The sequence below is a fragment of the Gopherus flavomarginatus genome, chromosome 7, assembly GCF_025201925.1.
Source record: "Gopherus flavomarginatus isolate rGopFla2 chromosome 7, rGopFla2.mat.asm, whole genome shotgun sequence".
Lineage (NCBI taxonomy): Eukaryota > Metazoa > Chordata > Testudines > Testudinidae > Gopherus > Gopherus flavomarginatus.
In genome coordinates this window covers 48836827-48851522 of record NC_066623.1, presented here as the reverse complement: position 1 = coordinate 48851522, position 14696 = coordinate 48836827, and the positions used below count along the sequence as shown (strand labels likewise).

The 14696-nt window shown below is 46.3% G+C and overlaps 1 protein-coding gene across 2 annotated transcripts in view; it reads left to right on the top strand.

Annotated features, from left to right (window-relative positions):
* Positions 1–14696, top strand: part of TMEM121 (transmembrane protein 121) — a 330037-nt gene that overhangs the window by 270857 nt on the left and 44484 nt on the right. The window lies entirely within an intron of this gene.

Below are 14696 nucleotides of genomic sequence, written 5' to 3'. Positions count from 1 at the left end.
CTGCAACTTGAGACTATTGCTTCTTGTTCTGTCATCTGCCACCACTGAGAACAGCCTAGCTCCATCCTCTTTGGAACCCCCTTCAGGTAGTTGAAGGCTGCTATCAAAATGAAGTCCCCCAAAGAACAACGACGTGCTCCTCTAACTAGCTGGAGATACTGTTAATGGCATCCTGTGCGGGGTCTTGGGTCCCAGGCAGTCCTTGGACCACATCCACCATCTGGCAGCTTGCTGATGCCAGTAGGGAGTGTCAGTGGGTGGACCTCAGCTCACCAGAGGCACCGCCCATGAAACTTCTGATGGGAGAAGATAATCTGGTCTCTCCAATTGGCTCAGACTCACTATTTAAGCCAGAAGATGGCACAGGAAGTTGTCTGACCAACTAGGTGAATTCCTGGCTGGAATCTTGGATCTTGCCTTCTTGCCTGACTCTTGATACCTGTCTTGTTCCTGATTCCTGCCCTCCTGCTTTGTTTCAGATCCCTGCTTCTATGTTCCACTGCTGGTACTGACTCCGGCTCTGACCCTTGGTTTGATTCCTGACAGTTTCTAGCTCTAACCCTTGGCTCTGGTTCCTGACTCTTGCTCTGAGAGTTAAGCATGACCACTACTGCTCTGACTGCCTGCATCCTGGACTGTGACACATCCTTTCTTTTGATCTAGCACTGAACATGTTCCCAGACAAGATGTTAAGGATGATGTAGTGATGGCTTTGCATGAGGCATAAAATCCACACCCTTGCCATTTCTGGTCATCTACATCACCTGGCACATTTTCCCCCTAAGAGCAGGAATATTCATCCCAGTGTACAGCTCAGTTAATTATGTTCAGCTAACCTTAAATCACTCCTGCAATTTTCATGAGGCATGGTATTCCTCTTCACTCTCGTGCAGTGTTGCTGTACCCTGTGGAAGAGCTGCCATACTGCTCCCAAGAAGCCAGTGAATTTCCGGGAAACTGGAAACGAATCTATGTCCCTTCTCCGCTGTGCCAGGTTCTTATGAAGCATCATTATTGACTTGTTTGTGAAGCACTTTGAGACCTTTGGACGGACATTGCTGGAGATGTACAAATCACGCCAATTCTTTGATGCGCTGAGGCTTGTTAATGCTGTATGCCAGGTGTGGGTATTTTTGCCTTTGAAGCTAATGAAACTGAGAGCCTCCTTTAGATGTGCTTTTGGGAGCCATGCAGCAGGGAGGGAAATCATTCATTCAGAGCCACGCATCCTGTGCTGTCCATCTCCCTACCTCACAGCAGCAGAAGCTGCATCCAGGAGATTGGCAGAAAGCAAAGCTTCTGAAGATCCGATCAGCACAATTCCTGCTCTGGTTCTTACATTAGAGAGCACAGATGATGCCTGCCCAGGTCCCCTGTGCTTTGGAACAGAGTTGATCTTGTGCAGTGGAATGGCAGCTGCAACTGTTTGTTCCCCGGGGAGGTGTTTGTTTGGATGTTGGGGAGCTACTAACTAGTGTTAGAGAGGAAGGATGGGATAGTGGTTAGGTCACTAGGCTAGGATTTACAAGGGTGGGGCTCAGTTCCCTTCTCTATCACAAACTTCCTGTGTGAGCTTGAGAAGGTCACTTAATCTCTTTGTGCCTCAGTGCCATGGATAACAGCCCTGCCCTACTTGACAAGGGGGTTGTGAGGAAATACATTGAAGATTGTGAGGTGCTCAGACACTGTAAGTACTGAGACAGAGTGTGGTATGTGATGTTCATCTCCACACGAATTATGTGGCAACTTGTTTACTGTCCAGGCATAAGGCTAGAAGCAGTCAGCTGTTTGTGATCCTGGAGCTCAAAGCTCCTGGTAATTCAATTAGACCTAACGGCAGAGAAGCCCCTAAACCTATAGTCGATTAGGTGAGCAAGTTCCCCTCCCAAGTAATTGCTTTCCTTGAGCAGCATGCAGCAGCCTGCTGGCTTGGCTCATATTCCACTTATGCAGCTGGTTAGACCAGTGAGTGATATAGGAACTCTGCTCTCAGGAAGCTGAATTGTGTTAGACACCAGCAAGACAGATTTCACTAGATTTATTAGATGGCTGGTAAGAAAGAAAGCTGGAAAATAGAGGACAAGAAGTGACTCCTCATTGACCTATGGGCTGGGATGATTTTTCTTGTCCTAGATGAAGATGGAGTAATGTGTAGAGGGAATAGTTAGTGCTCCCCAGATCGTTCAGCCAATGTTGCAGCAGCCAAAGCCCACAATACTCCCTATCAAAGAACGGCGAAAACCCTGAGAAAGGCACCAGCAAGAACCTCTGTTTCCATTTGGATACCTGGTTCACTGCTGCCTGCTTTCTTTGGTAACTGAAAGCCAGCATCACCCAAGCCCCAGCTGTCTTAACAGCCACAGCTTTCAGAAAATTTCTCACCTCTAAGGGTCTGTGAGGTGCAGGTGCTGCACTGGCCTGCGTGCTTCTTCCCAAGCTACAAATGCAAATAAATACAGCAGAATACATTGCCTCCACTCTGCAAATCTGAGACTCCTCATCAAATCCAACCCAGGACCCAACCAAGATTTAATAGCAGGTTTAATATCCATCTAACAGAGGCAGAGCTGCGAGCGATCTCGTAACACTAAGAATATATGACTTTTATAAAATATACTGCAGCACATTTACTGGTAGGCAATGAAATATTACCACCAATAATTAGAACTCAATTACACTTGCCAAAATAAATGAACTAAGCATGCTGAGGGATGAAGCATCCTTGCTTTTGTAAATCATGCTTATTCCCTTTCATGCTAAGTCTATGTCTACACAAGAAATGCTACAGCAGCACAGCTGCAGTAGTGCAGTTGTAGCTGTAGCACTGTAATGTAGACCAAAGGGGGTTCTTCCATTGCTGTACTCAATCCGCCTCTCCGAAAAAAGAATTTTACCATCAATCTAACAGTGTCCACTCGGGCATTTATGCCGGCTTAATGATGTTACACAGGGTGTGAAATTTTTCACAGCCCTGTGTGATATAGTTTTGTTGACCTAACTTTGTAGTGTAGACCAGGCCTATGTCACAACATCTGGTAATGCACAAAGGTTCTCCTAGTTATTAGAATGAACCAGCAAGGAGCTATATGGAATCTTTCACTAATAACGGTTGAACCAATTTGGATATAATAAAAACTGAGCCAAACTTTCATCCCCAAGCATACACACAGCCTTAACTGAGATTAATCTTTTTTATCTGTTCAGTGGTTACCCCTTGCCCCTTCTGGTTCTTCTGGAGCTCTTATCTTTGTCTAAAATACCAAGCATAAGCAGTTAGTAGTGGAAAAAGTAACAAGACACAAAAGTAGAAGATCCCAGATCTGAGGCTATCCCTTAGTGGTCTTCTGCAAGCTCCCCAAGAGGAATGAAAGACACGGACTCATAAATTCTAAGACCAGAAGGGACCAGTATAATCATCCAGTCTAATCTCCTGCATAACACAGGCCAGAGAATTTCACACAGTGATCCGGCTTTGAGCCCATAACTTCTGGTCAAGCTAGGGCATATTTGTTAGTAAGTTGGTAAGTGGTTCCAATGGTTAATTAACCTCACTGTTGGAAAAATATGGTGTCAGTATCAATCAGGTAAAATTCTGACATCAATTCTAATCCTTCTTTTACATCTACTCACAACCTGCTCAAAATAATTCATTTGGAACTGACATTTTCCATGTTTGGGCTTAGCATTCTTCTAACCCCTGCACTAGATCCCAGTGTACCATTTCTCGGCCCTCTCTGACATTTGCAATTCTTCCTAAATTAGAATCATCTACAAATGTTGTTAATGTCCTCATTGGTCACATCATCCTTCTTAATTGCTAACAAAGATTTTAAATAAGAAAAGTCCTAATGCCGTCCCTATGGTGACCCCCTAAGCAGCTCCTCACAATGCAGTAAATTGCCATTTATCTTGAAATATTTTCATGCCATTTTAACCAGTTTCAAGGCTCATAAGCCTCCTGCCTACTGAATGGCTGAGATGGGAAGGAATCAAATTTTCACCCTCTCCATAACAGGTAAAGCATTTTACAGTTTCCCCTCCAACCTGGTGCTGCTTTCCGTACAACTTTTAACCCGGCTTCTTCACGTAAAATTGCCGCAGACGCCCACAAAAAAGTGATATTTGTGGTCAAATTTCATCGACTCCTAGGTGATAAGGCCAGGGATCCGCAACCTTTAGCACGGGGCCCATCAGGAACATCTGCTGGCAGACTGGGACAGTTTGTTTACGTGCGGGGCTTCGGGAAGCAGCAGCCAGCACATCCTTCAGTCCATAACGCTTCCCGCAGCCCCCATTGGCCTGGAACGGCAAACTGCGGCCAGTGGGAGCTGCGATCAGCCGAACCTGCGAATGCTGCAGGTAAACAAACCGTCCCAGCCCACCAGTGGATTTCCCTGATGGGCCGCGTGCCAAAGGTTGCCAATCCCTGATCTAGTCTGAGCTCCTGTATAACGCAGGCCTTTTCCAAAGTACTTCCTGTGTGAACTAGAGCAGGTCTGTTAGAAAAACATCCCATCTTGATTTAAACATTGCTGGTGATGAAGACTCCACCACTTGAGAAGTGTGTTCCAATGGCTAATTACCCTCACTTACATTACTAATATTAAAACTTAAATCAACTTAAATTAAAATAACTTAAATTAAATTTACCCTCACTCTTATTTCCAGTCTGAATTTGTCCAGCTTCTACTTCCAGCCACTGGATCCCATTGTGCCTCCTCTATGAGACTGGGGAATTAAACATAAGTTGCCAACACAAAACTATTAGTTTCCAAGTGAAGATGCTGGAGTTGCTGAGAGAGTCCGTGATTTCCTGCTAACTCTTATGAGCATCAGGATGAGCCTCTCCAAGAGCTGGTAGTTTTTCGGTGCTCCATTTGCAGGGATATACAGCTGCCAAGGGAAAATATCCACTGAGTCCTGTAAGATGCCTGCCTTTCCCGACCCTGACCTGCCATGAATCAAGTGATGCTGCTAATACAGCTTCATGCCCCCAGATTTGGATCTCGATCTGAACCACTCCATTTGAGCTGGCTTGGAGTTGGGGTTAGGTGGATAATCTCAACTGCAGGTATCTCTTGCTAGTGAAGCTAACCATCATTCAGTTTTGATTGAGCTACACAGGACAAGCACAAACCACAGCTAGGAATGTACGTGTTTATTTTTTATTTAATAATTTATGCAAATTAGCTGCAGCTCTCAGCCTTCCAGTGAGTAAAAACGCAGCCCTCTGTGCTGCAGTATATGGGTCCCTTGGTTCTGGTGCTTGGGCAGGGCCTGCATTAGCTTCCTCTGGTAGATTAAACATCTCTGGTGCCTCTCCTGGGGTTTGCCAAGGGCCTATTTCTCCTCTGAGTTACAGCCTGTGGGTTTTGTGTAAGGCCAGTGAAGTGAATGAGGGACTTACACCAATCTATCCAAGGCACTATCTGGCCTCATTGTCATAGTATCTGAGCACTTTCAGTCTTCAGTGTTTTTACCCTCCCACCCCCCGTAAGGCAGGTTACCACGTACCCAGCCGGCAATATTTCCTGAGTAAGCCCTCTACCATGCTGGCAATCACACACAGGTGAATGGCATAGTTTATCTGCACTTAAACAGTATGGCAGGGCCACTGCAGCAGCACTGCTGGAGTGCTGCAGTGGAGACACTCCCTGCACCAGCCAGAGGGTTCTTCCATCGGTGCAAGAAATCCACCTCCCCAAGAAGTGGGTGCCAGGTAGACAGAAGAATTCTTTGGCCAATGTAGCTGAATTTTGTAGTGTGGACCAGGCCTTAGAAGGCAGCTTTGCTCACCAGGACGCCACCAATATACATGTGTCACTGGAATCAGACACAGATCAGAATCTTACTGACAGCCATCAGAGGTGGAGGAGACCTCGTCTGGCACATCTAGTCTGCCCCCTCCCTCTATCCAGCCAACGCAGACCTGTTCGCTACAGCACAACTATGGATCCTGGGGCCTCTCTCTAGGGTTAAGGCTGAATCTAGCCGTCTATTATAAGACCAAGTTAAACCAAGCCCATTCCCCCTACCCCGAGACAATCTGTGCCTGCTGATATTGAGTGACGGCAGCTGGCTTCCACAGTGTGAGCATGCTCAGTACAAGCCAAGCAGTAAATCGGGGGGAGTTGGGATGTGATCCTGCATGTCCCTTCTCCCCCCACTCCTCCTGCATGCATTTCCTCTGCCTCTGCCCAAAATGAAGCCAATTGTGTGATCTTGGGCAGAAGAATATTTCTGGAAACTTGAAGCAGGCTATATTTTCCTCAGTCCAGTTGCCTGTAAAAGAGCTTTATTCGTATTGTCTGAATGACAAATATTTCTGAGTAACTCAGACTGATTATAAAATGTTTTTCAAACACAGATAGAGCTAGTACAAAAGTATGCTGGGAGTGCACTATTATTTGCATTGTGATAGTGGTTATTGGCCCCGATCAGGATCAAGGCCTCACCACATTATAATACTACCCAGCTGTTATACAGCACATCTCCAAGCCTTTTGCCATGTAGGGTCAGGATCACTAGCCCCCATTTTACATATGGGGAAACTGAGGCATAAAAAGGGGCAGGGACTTGCCTGCTGTCAGAAGATTAGCAGCCCAGCTAGGAATAGAACCTAGGTATCCTGGCTCCAACTCTTTGCCTTAACTTCTGTGCAGACCTCCTAGAACCTCCTCCCTGCTATCAGGAAGCTCTGGGGAGGTCTGGCGGCCAGCGTTTAGGAGATTTTATAAATATGTGGCTCCAGTTTCTTCTTTTGAGTGGGGAGAATCAGGGCCTTTGCTCTAGTTGCGTCTCTCATCACCCAGTCCCAGGAGATGATCCCTCAGCCCTGCATCATTTCTTCAGAAAGCACCTATGCTGCCATTTCAACCATTGTGTTTGGCTACAAAGAATCAAAAAGTCCTTGTTAAGTGGTCAGGCCACCCTTCTCCTCCCAGCGCCTGCAGCTGCCCATCACCCAGCTGTAACAACAGAGAGAGAGAGATGCTGCTGTCTGCCACTGCAGAGGAAGTAATTACCACTGCAGCACAACTCAGGTGTTAGCTTTTATGGGGCTGGCAGGAAGAATGCTCCTGCAAACTGTTGTCCATCAAACAGAGCTGGAGGCAGCACCCCGTTTAGATTCACATCATGTGCCGAAAAGCTTGTGCCCTGGTGATTGTGACAGAGTAAAACAAACAGCCCCAGGTCTCCAAAGGTGCTGTGCAAAGGGAAGGGCACTAATGCTGCTGCATCACCAGTTCCCCTCCCTCCAATGTTGTGAAATAAGAATGAGTTTCTACTGACCCTTCTATGGCACAGTGGGGTTAAAAGATCCTGCCACGGCTGCAAACCCCAGACACTAGTGCTGTCACAGAGTGAGCACCAGGGAAAGGCAATGGGGTAGAGCAAGAAAAGGGGGCGCTTGTCTCCCGATTATTGTGCTCACACTCACACACCCATTGTGCATTAATATGACACCACAAACACAGCTACATTTGATATAAGAATGGCTGCACTGGGTCAGACCAAAGATCCATCTAGCCCAGTATCCTGTCAGCAACCAATGTCAGGTGCCCCAGAGAGAATGAACAGAACAGGTAATCACTGAGGGATCCGTCCCTTGTCGTCCAGCCCCAGCTTGCCCTGCCACCAGACTCACTCTAGAGCTGGAGCCCTTGTCACTCCTTCCACCTGCCTCCTTGTATTAATTTGTGCCACCTAGAGGCACCAGCCCAGACTGCACCAAAGAGCTGATGGCCTAACCAGACAAGGGGCAGGAGGGTTGTGACTGGCCAAAGGTCACGTGCAAGGTCAGCAGCAGAGCCAGGAATGGAAGCCAGCCACCTCCGTTTTGTGTCAGCCTGTCTCGTCAGGTCTCTACTTGACCCTTCTACCCTGTGGAGGAGGTGCTGTGTGTTGTTTAATTTGTCTGTATAGCACATGGCCGTGTGGCAGTGTGCACTGCCGGGCCGGCCTGGAAAACAGTAATTCTGTCTGGCCAAAAAGTCAAGATTTTGCAATTTATTTTTGTTCTGCTGTGGAACAGAAAGGAAACCTTTTGAAATTTTTCATGGAAAAAACACAAGAGAGTCGGACAATTACCCTGGAATAGCACATAGCCAGGGACAGCCCCCCAGAATTGCTGCCTGAGACAGGTTCCTGAGGCCATGTTAATTGAGCCCGGAGCATTTCCACAAAACATTTGACAGAATGGCTGTTTCTCATGGAGAAAAGTTTTGTCAAAAACACATTGCCCAGCCCTACTCCCAATACCCAGGAGGGCCATGCTCTGAGTAGCCTTTAGCAGGTATAAATGTGCCCCCTCATCCCCATCTGCTGGGGTGCTAGTGGAGTGACTGTCTCCATTGTGCAATCCCCTCTGAGATTTCCACGGGGCAGCGCATCTCTGTCCCACATTTCCCTGTTTGGCCCTGCCCATGGTAATTATGATGAGCTCAGGTATATGCCACATCCCTGCTTCTTCCTGCAGGGCTCTGCAGGTCAATAGGACCTTCACTTCAACTGCTTCTGCTGCAGAAGCTCTCTGCTGCAATATGATAGCCCACTACCCTGAGTCAGTTGGCCAGGGCTCTGCCATGCATCTTTTATCACAGAGTAGTTGTACCCTATGCTGATGCTCATGCAGCCTCTGCTGCCCCTCCTAACCACTGGCCCCTTTGTACATCTCCCTCTCCTGGCTCAGCCATAGCATTTGCTACAAAGGTTGCGCCCTCATCCTTGTCTTTATCCATGTGGGGATGAACAGGGGCTCCTGGGATCTGAACCATCAGCTTGTTCTCCTCTCTGCCCTGGAGGTGTTGTTAGCACTTGCTGTAATGTCAGGTTGAATGTGACGTCTCATACTAGGTGTAAATGTTCTGCCTGGACCATGTTCTGGCTCTGTTCTGTGAATGCACTTTAGGAACATACATTCTCTGTAGCATGAGAGTTTGAGCTGGCAAAGGAAGCTCCCAAGGGGTTTGCAGAGAAGTCAGACTGCGCACAGTAGGAGAGGCAAGGGGTAGACGGGGATTTGGTTCACACTCCTAGCTGACGTAGGTAAGTCAGTATCGCTTTGTAGAGAGACTAAAGCCTGGTCTACAGTTAAATATTAGATTGACCCAGCCGCATTGTTCAGGGCTGTGAAATATTTCCCGCCTTGTGCAGTGTAGATGCAGCAAGATCAAGGGAAGAATTCTTCCATCGCCCCAGGTACCGCCTCTCAGGGAGGTGCAGCTGTAGCGGCTATAGTGTAGACAATGCTGCCCCAGAAACCAAGAGGAGACAGACAGCCAAGGCAAGAAAGGGAAACAGACGCAGCTGGGGAAATCATTAGTGAACTTGGTGAGGGTGGCTTCAGAGGAGTGGAGGGAGCAGAGCTGCACTGGAGGGGACAGGGAGAGCACAGGAGGAGGGAAGGCAGCCTGAGTAGCACTCTCAGACAGGCCTGCTCATTCCCTGGCTGGGACCCCTCTGCACACAGATGTTGTCAAATATTCTGTTTGCCTGTGATAAGCAAATATCTCTGGTCCCTTTGAACTGAATGACACCCCATGGCTCCAATTCCTACAGTATTCCTCTTCTCTCCCCTGGTCTTACTACATGTGTAACTGAAGGCTATCTTTATCATAGAGTCATAGAATCATAGAATATCAGGGTTGGAAGGGACCTCAGGAGGTCATCTAGTCCAACCCCCTGCACAAAGCAGGACCAATCCCCAAATAAATCATCCCTCCCAAGGCTTTGCCAAGCCTGACCTTAAAAACCTCTAAGGAAGGAGATTCCACCACCTCCCTAGATAACCCATTCCAGTGCTTCACCACCCTCCTAGTGAAAAAGTTTTTCCTAATATCCTATCTAAACCTCTCCCACTGCAACTTGAGACCATTACTCCTTGTTCTGTCATCAGGTACAACTGAGAACAGTCTAGATCCATCCTCTTTGGAACCCCCTTTCAGGTAGTTGAATGCAGCTATCAAATCCCCCCTAATTCTTCTCTTCTGCAGACTAAATAAGCCCAGTTCCCTCAACCTCTCCTCATTAGTCATGTGTTCCAGCCCCCAAATCATTTTTGTTGCCCTCCACTGGACTCTCTCCAATTTCTCCACATCCTTCTTGTAGTGTGGAGCCCAGAACTGGACACAGTACTCCAGATGAGGCCTCACCAATGTTGAATAGAGGGGAATGATCACATCCCTTGATCTACTGGCAATGCTCCTACTTATACAGCTCAAAGTGTTGTTAGCCTTCTTGGCAACAAGGGCACACTATTGACTTATATCCAGCTTCTCATTCACTGTAACCCCTAGGTCCTTTTCTGCAGAACTGCTGCCTAGCCACTCGGTCCCTAGTCTGTAGCAGTGCACGGGATTCTTCTGTCCTAAGTGCAGGACTCTGCACTTGTCCTTGTTGAACCTCATCAGATTTCTTTTGGCCCAATCCTCTAATTTGTCTAGGTCCCGCTGTATCCTATGCCTACCCTCCAGCATATCTACCACTCCTCCCACTTTAGTGTCGTCAGCAAACTTGATGAGGGTGCAATCCACGCCATTCTCCAGATCATTAATGAAGATATTGAACAAAACCAGCCCCAGGACTGACCCTTGGGTCACTCCGCTTGGTACCAGCTGCCAGCTAGATATGGATCACTACCCATTAAGCCCGATGATCTAGCCAGCTTTCTATCCACCTTATAGTCCATTCATCCAGCCCATACTTCTTTAACTTGCTGGCAAGAATACTTTGGGAGACTGTATTAAAAGCTTTGCTAAAGTCAAGGAATAACACGTCCACTGCTTTCCCCTCATCCACAGATCCAATTATCTCATCATAGAAGGCAGTTAGGTTGGTTAGGCATGATTTGCCCTTGGTGAATCCATACTGACTGTTCCTGATCACTTTCCTCTCCTCCAAGTGCTTCAAAATTGATTCCTTGAGGACCTGCTCCATGATTTTTCCAGGGACTGAGGTGAGACTGACTGGCCTGTAGTTCCTCAGATCCTCCTTCTTCCCTTTTTTAAAGATGGACACTACATTAGCCCTTTTTCAGTCATCCAGGACATCCCCTAGTCTCCATGAGTTTTCAAAGATAATGGCCAATGCCTTTTGCAGGAAAGCCCAGGAATTCAAATGTGACCAGAAAAATCTCACTTTTTTCTCTGTCTTTGGTAGTCCCAGGGATGGATGAGCCATCACTATAGTTATTATTAACCCTGAAGTTTCTTATTCCTCATGTTAGCAGGTAGAGCTAGTCAGAAAATGCAATTTTCATCCCACAAGAAAGACCAACATTTCATTCCAAATCAGAACAAAAAGTCAGTTCCAAATCAGAACTTCAAAAATGTTCATGGAATGGAAATTCTGAAAAATTTTGATCCAGAAACATCAAAATACTTTGTTTTGATCATGTTGAAGCATTATACTATATAATATAATATAATATAATATAATATAATATAATATAATATAATATAATATAATATAATATAATATAATATAACCAGAGGGTATATTTACCCGGCATTCACAGGGTCTGACTGCAGCTTGTGGACACATAGGCAAGCTAGTTTTAATCTACCTAGCTTGGTTACTGGAGCAGTGACACTTCAGTGCAGGCTGCACAAGCTGCCCTGAACCCTGAGTAATTACTCGGGCAATGAAATGAAATGATGCACAAAAGAAATATTTTTACCTTAGTGAACCAAAACATTTCAGCATTACTAAAACAATTCATTTCAACACTTTTCCGTCAAAAAAAGTCATTGAAATCAACGTTTCCACAAAATGCTTTGATTTTGGCAAAACTGAATTTTCTGATGCAAAACTATTCCAGTGAAAATTTCTCACCAGCTTTCCTCGCAAGCCATGTTGTGACCAGACCCTACAGATCAGCCAAGGGGGCATGCATCTGAGATCACAAATAGCCAAATTGGTCATGCACACAAGAGGGAGAGGAATGGAAGAGCAGGCAGGCTCTGCTTTGGGACATGCAGAGGGACACTGTTCTTTTCCTCCTGTAGATTCCAAGGCCAACAGGGACCATTGATCATCTAGTCTGACCTCCTGTATGACACACAGTGATGGAAACTCCACCACGACCTGTGGTACATTGTTCTAACAGTATGTTACACTCACTGTTAAAAATGTATTCCTTATTCCAGGTCCTTTTCAGATGCTACTGCAGCAGCACTTTTTCTTGCTGAGTGGCGAGCAAGATCTGACTCTTCAGCCTGGCCTCCATTTTGAGAAAAAGGATCCAGTTTTCCCTGGGAATTATGGAAGTTTGACCCCTTCTCCCACAGTCCCCTTTGGGCTCCCAGAAGGCTTTTCCAAATATCCCATGAGCCACTTCTTTGAGGGTTTGTCTGGCACCTATGAACTAGCTATCCAGTGGGTGGTGTGACTGCAATGGTTTTGTGCAGAGGTAGTGAGGCAAACCCACACCCAGATGAGCATGCATAGCATGGGCACACTGCACTGCAAGTGCTCACCTTGTTCAGTAGCAGATGCAGGCTGTCAGCTTAAAGCATGAAATGTTCAGATGGAAAGCGAGGGAGTTCAGTCAGTGTTATTTGGGGATTTACACTCCACATTAAGAGAGCAATTCCACAGCACTCACTGTGTAAACACTAGGTAATAATTTCAAGAGTTACTCTTATATTAAGTAGGCCATTCCAAGTGCATACAATGTGAACACAATACTAGCAGGTGGTACAACACTATCAACACTGAGATGCAGGTAGGTGCATGATCTGTTGGGGAGTATAAATCTAAGGTGAGCAGAATAACAGCACAGTGACTGTAAAGTGCCAATTGCAAATTTAATCAGCATATTTAAGGCCAAATTATACCTGCTTGATATTCAGTGTATTTGGCCTGGCTAGATTGTGTTTTGGCAGATTAAAATTTGGGCAGATTCTTGGCAAATTATGCAACTTCTCTTGATTTTGGCATATGATTACACATTAAATCACATGTAATAAAATAATTAGGGAGTGGGTTATGTCCTTGTTCGGAGGCTCAGGATAATCTCTCCTAGTTTACTGTCCTTCATGTGCTGCACACAGATGCTATTATTACCTTGAACAACAAGGATGAACAAAAGTAGCTGCTACATTTGCACCGGAGTAACCCCACTTTCAGAGCACCAGTTAAAGCAGACAGATGGTCAAATGTTCCAGCCAGAGCTGTTACCAACAGAGCTGAGCAAAGCAATGAGTCCCGGGTTGGTGACCAAACTGAAAAATCTCAAATTTGTTTAATTTTAAATTAAAATGGACTTTTTTTCAATTTATTGACTAAACAAGCAAACATTTCTTTGGGCTGAATGAATCATTTTGAATCAACCATTTCGAAACAAAATGTCAATCAAAGGGACATTTTGAAATGAAATGTTGATTCAGAACCATATGTTGAAATGGTTCATTTTGAAAGTATCAAAACAAAATCTTTCAACATCTGCCCCTACCCCCAAAAAATCAGGGCCAAAACAGTTTGCTGAATTTGCCCCAAATTCATGAATAGTTTCAAGTGCCCCAAAAATGCATTTCTCAGCAAATTTACTATGTGTTGAAAATATTTTGACTGTCTATGTCTCTGTGGACAAAACTCTCTCCTAAACTCTTCAGATCCATTTAACTGACCGGGCGCAACCAAGCCCCAGTAGCCAGCCCTAGCCAGGTGTAGAGAAAAAGCACCTATCCTCCCCCTATGTCATTGCTTCTGGTGTGGCTTCCTGAGTTCTCTTCCTAGTTCTGCCACACTTCCTGGGCCTTCCTCAAAGGGAGGATGCAGGGCTCAGCTAATCCATATTTGCTAAGTGCTTTGAGGGAAGCTTTCTAGAGGGACAAATTCTTTCTCCTTAGAGATGAATGGCAAGAGAGTGTTGATGGCCCAGGCAGGAATCTTCTCTGTCCCTAGGCTTAGTTCTGGGCTGCAGGTCGCCATCTCTGTCAGCATAGAACATGCTGACTGATTCAAAGCTAAACTGTAACATTAGTGCTCCCTGTGTGTTTGCTCTGGCTGCTCTCTGCCTAAAGCCCAGACAAAGGGGCTAGTAGCTGAGAACCAAGGACTGACTGTGAGAAGACCAACAGAGAGGGAAGAGCAAAGGTGCCACAAAAAGCGTGGTGAGGGATTCACCGGGGAAAGCCATGGAATGTAAATGAGCAAGAAGCCTCTGCACACATGCACTCAGAACAACCAGCTTGCCCACCAGGAGCGGCATGGTGAATGCTAACTTGGTCCATTGGCAGGTGTGTGTTATGCACACCCGTGTCAGGGGGCTGGGCTCTGACATGGAGCGGGCTCTCCACGCTGGCCTACAGACACCTCATCTTCCATTGTTTCTAGCAGTGGCACAGTGTACTCAGGGAGAGTGCGTCAGAGAAGGTGGGTGAGAGGGGACCTCGTTTATGTTCTGGCAGAAGCTTCAGCAAGGAAAGGGATCAGCAGAAAGGGAGAGGGAGATTTGCACTGGAAAGATGTTGAGCATCTGTCAGAATGACACTAGCTGTGAGCCTGTGGGGTTCGATCCCATCGCAGCCAAGTCTGGAGATTCAGTGACCGTGGCCTTGATTGTTCATCCACTGTGAGTCCCATTGCCTCCCTGGCCATTCTCGGTGCATATGAAACACTGGAGCTGTCAGATGCAAAGAGTCATAATTTGCATTCATAACTCTGGCCCATCTTTCTGCCAACGTAGCCGC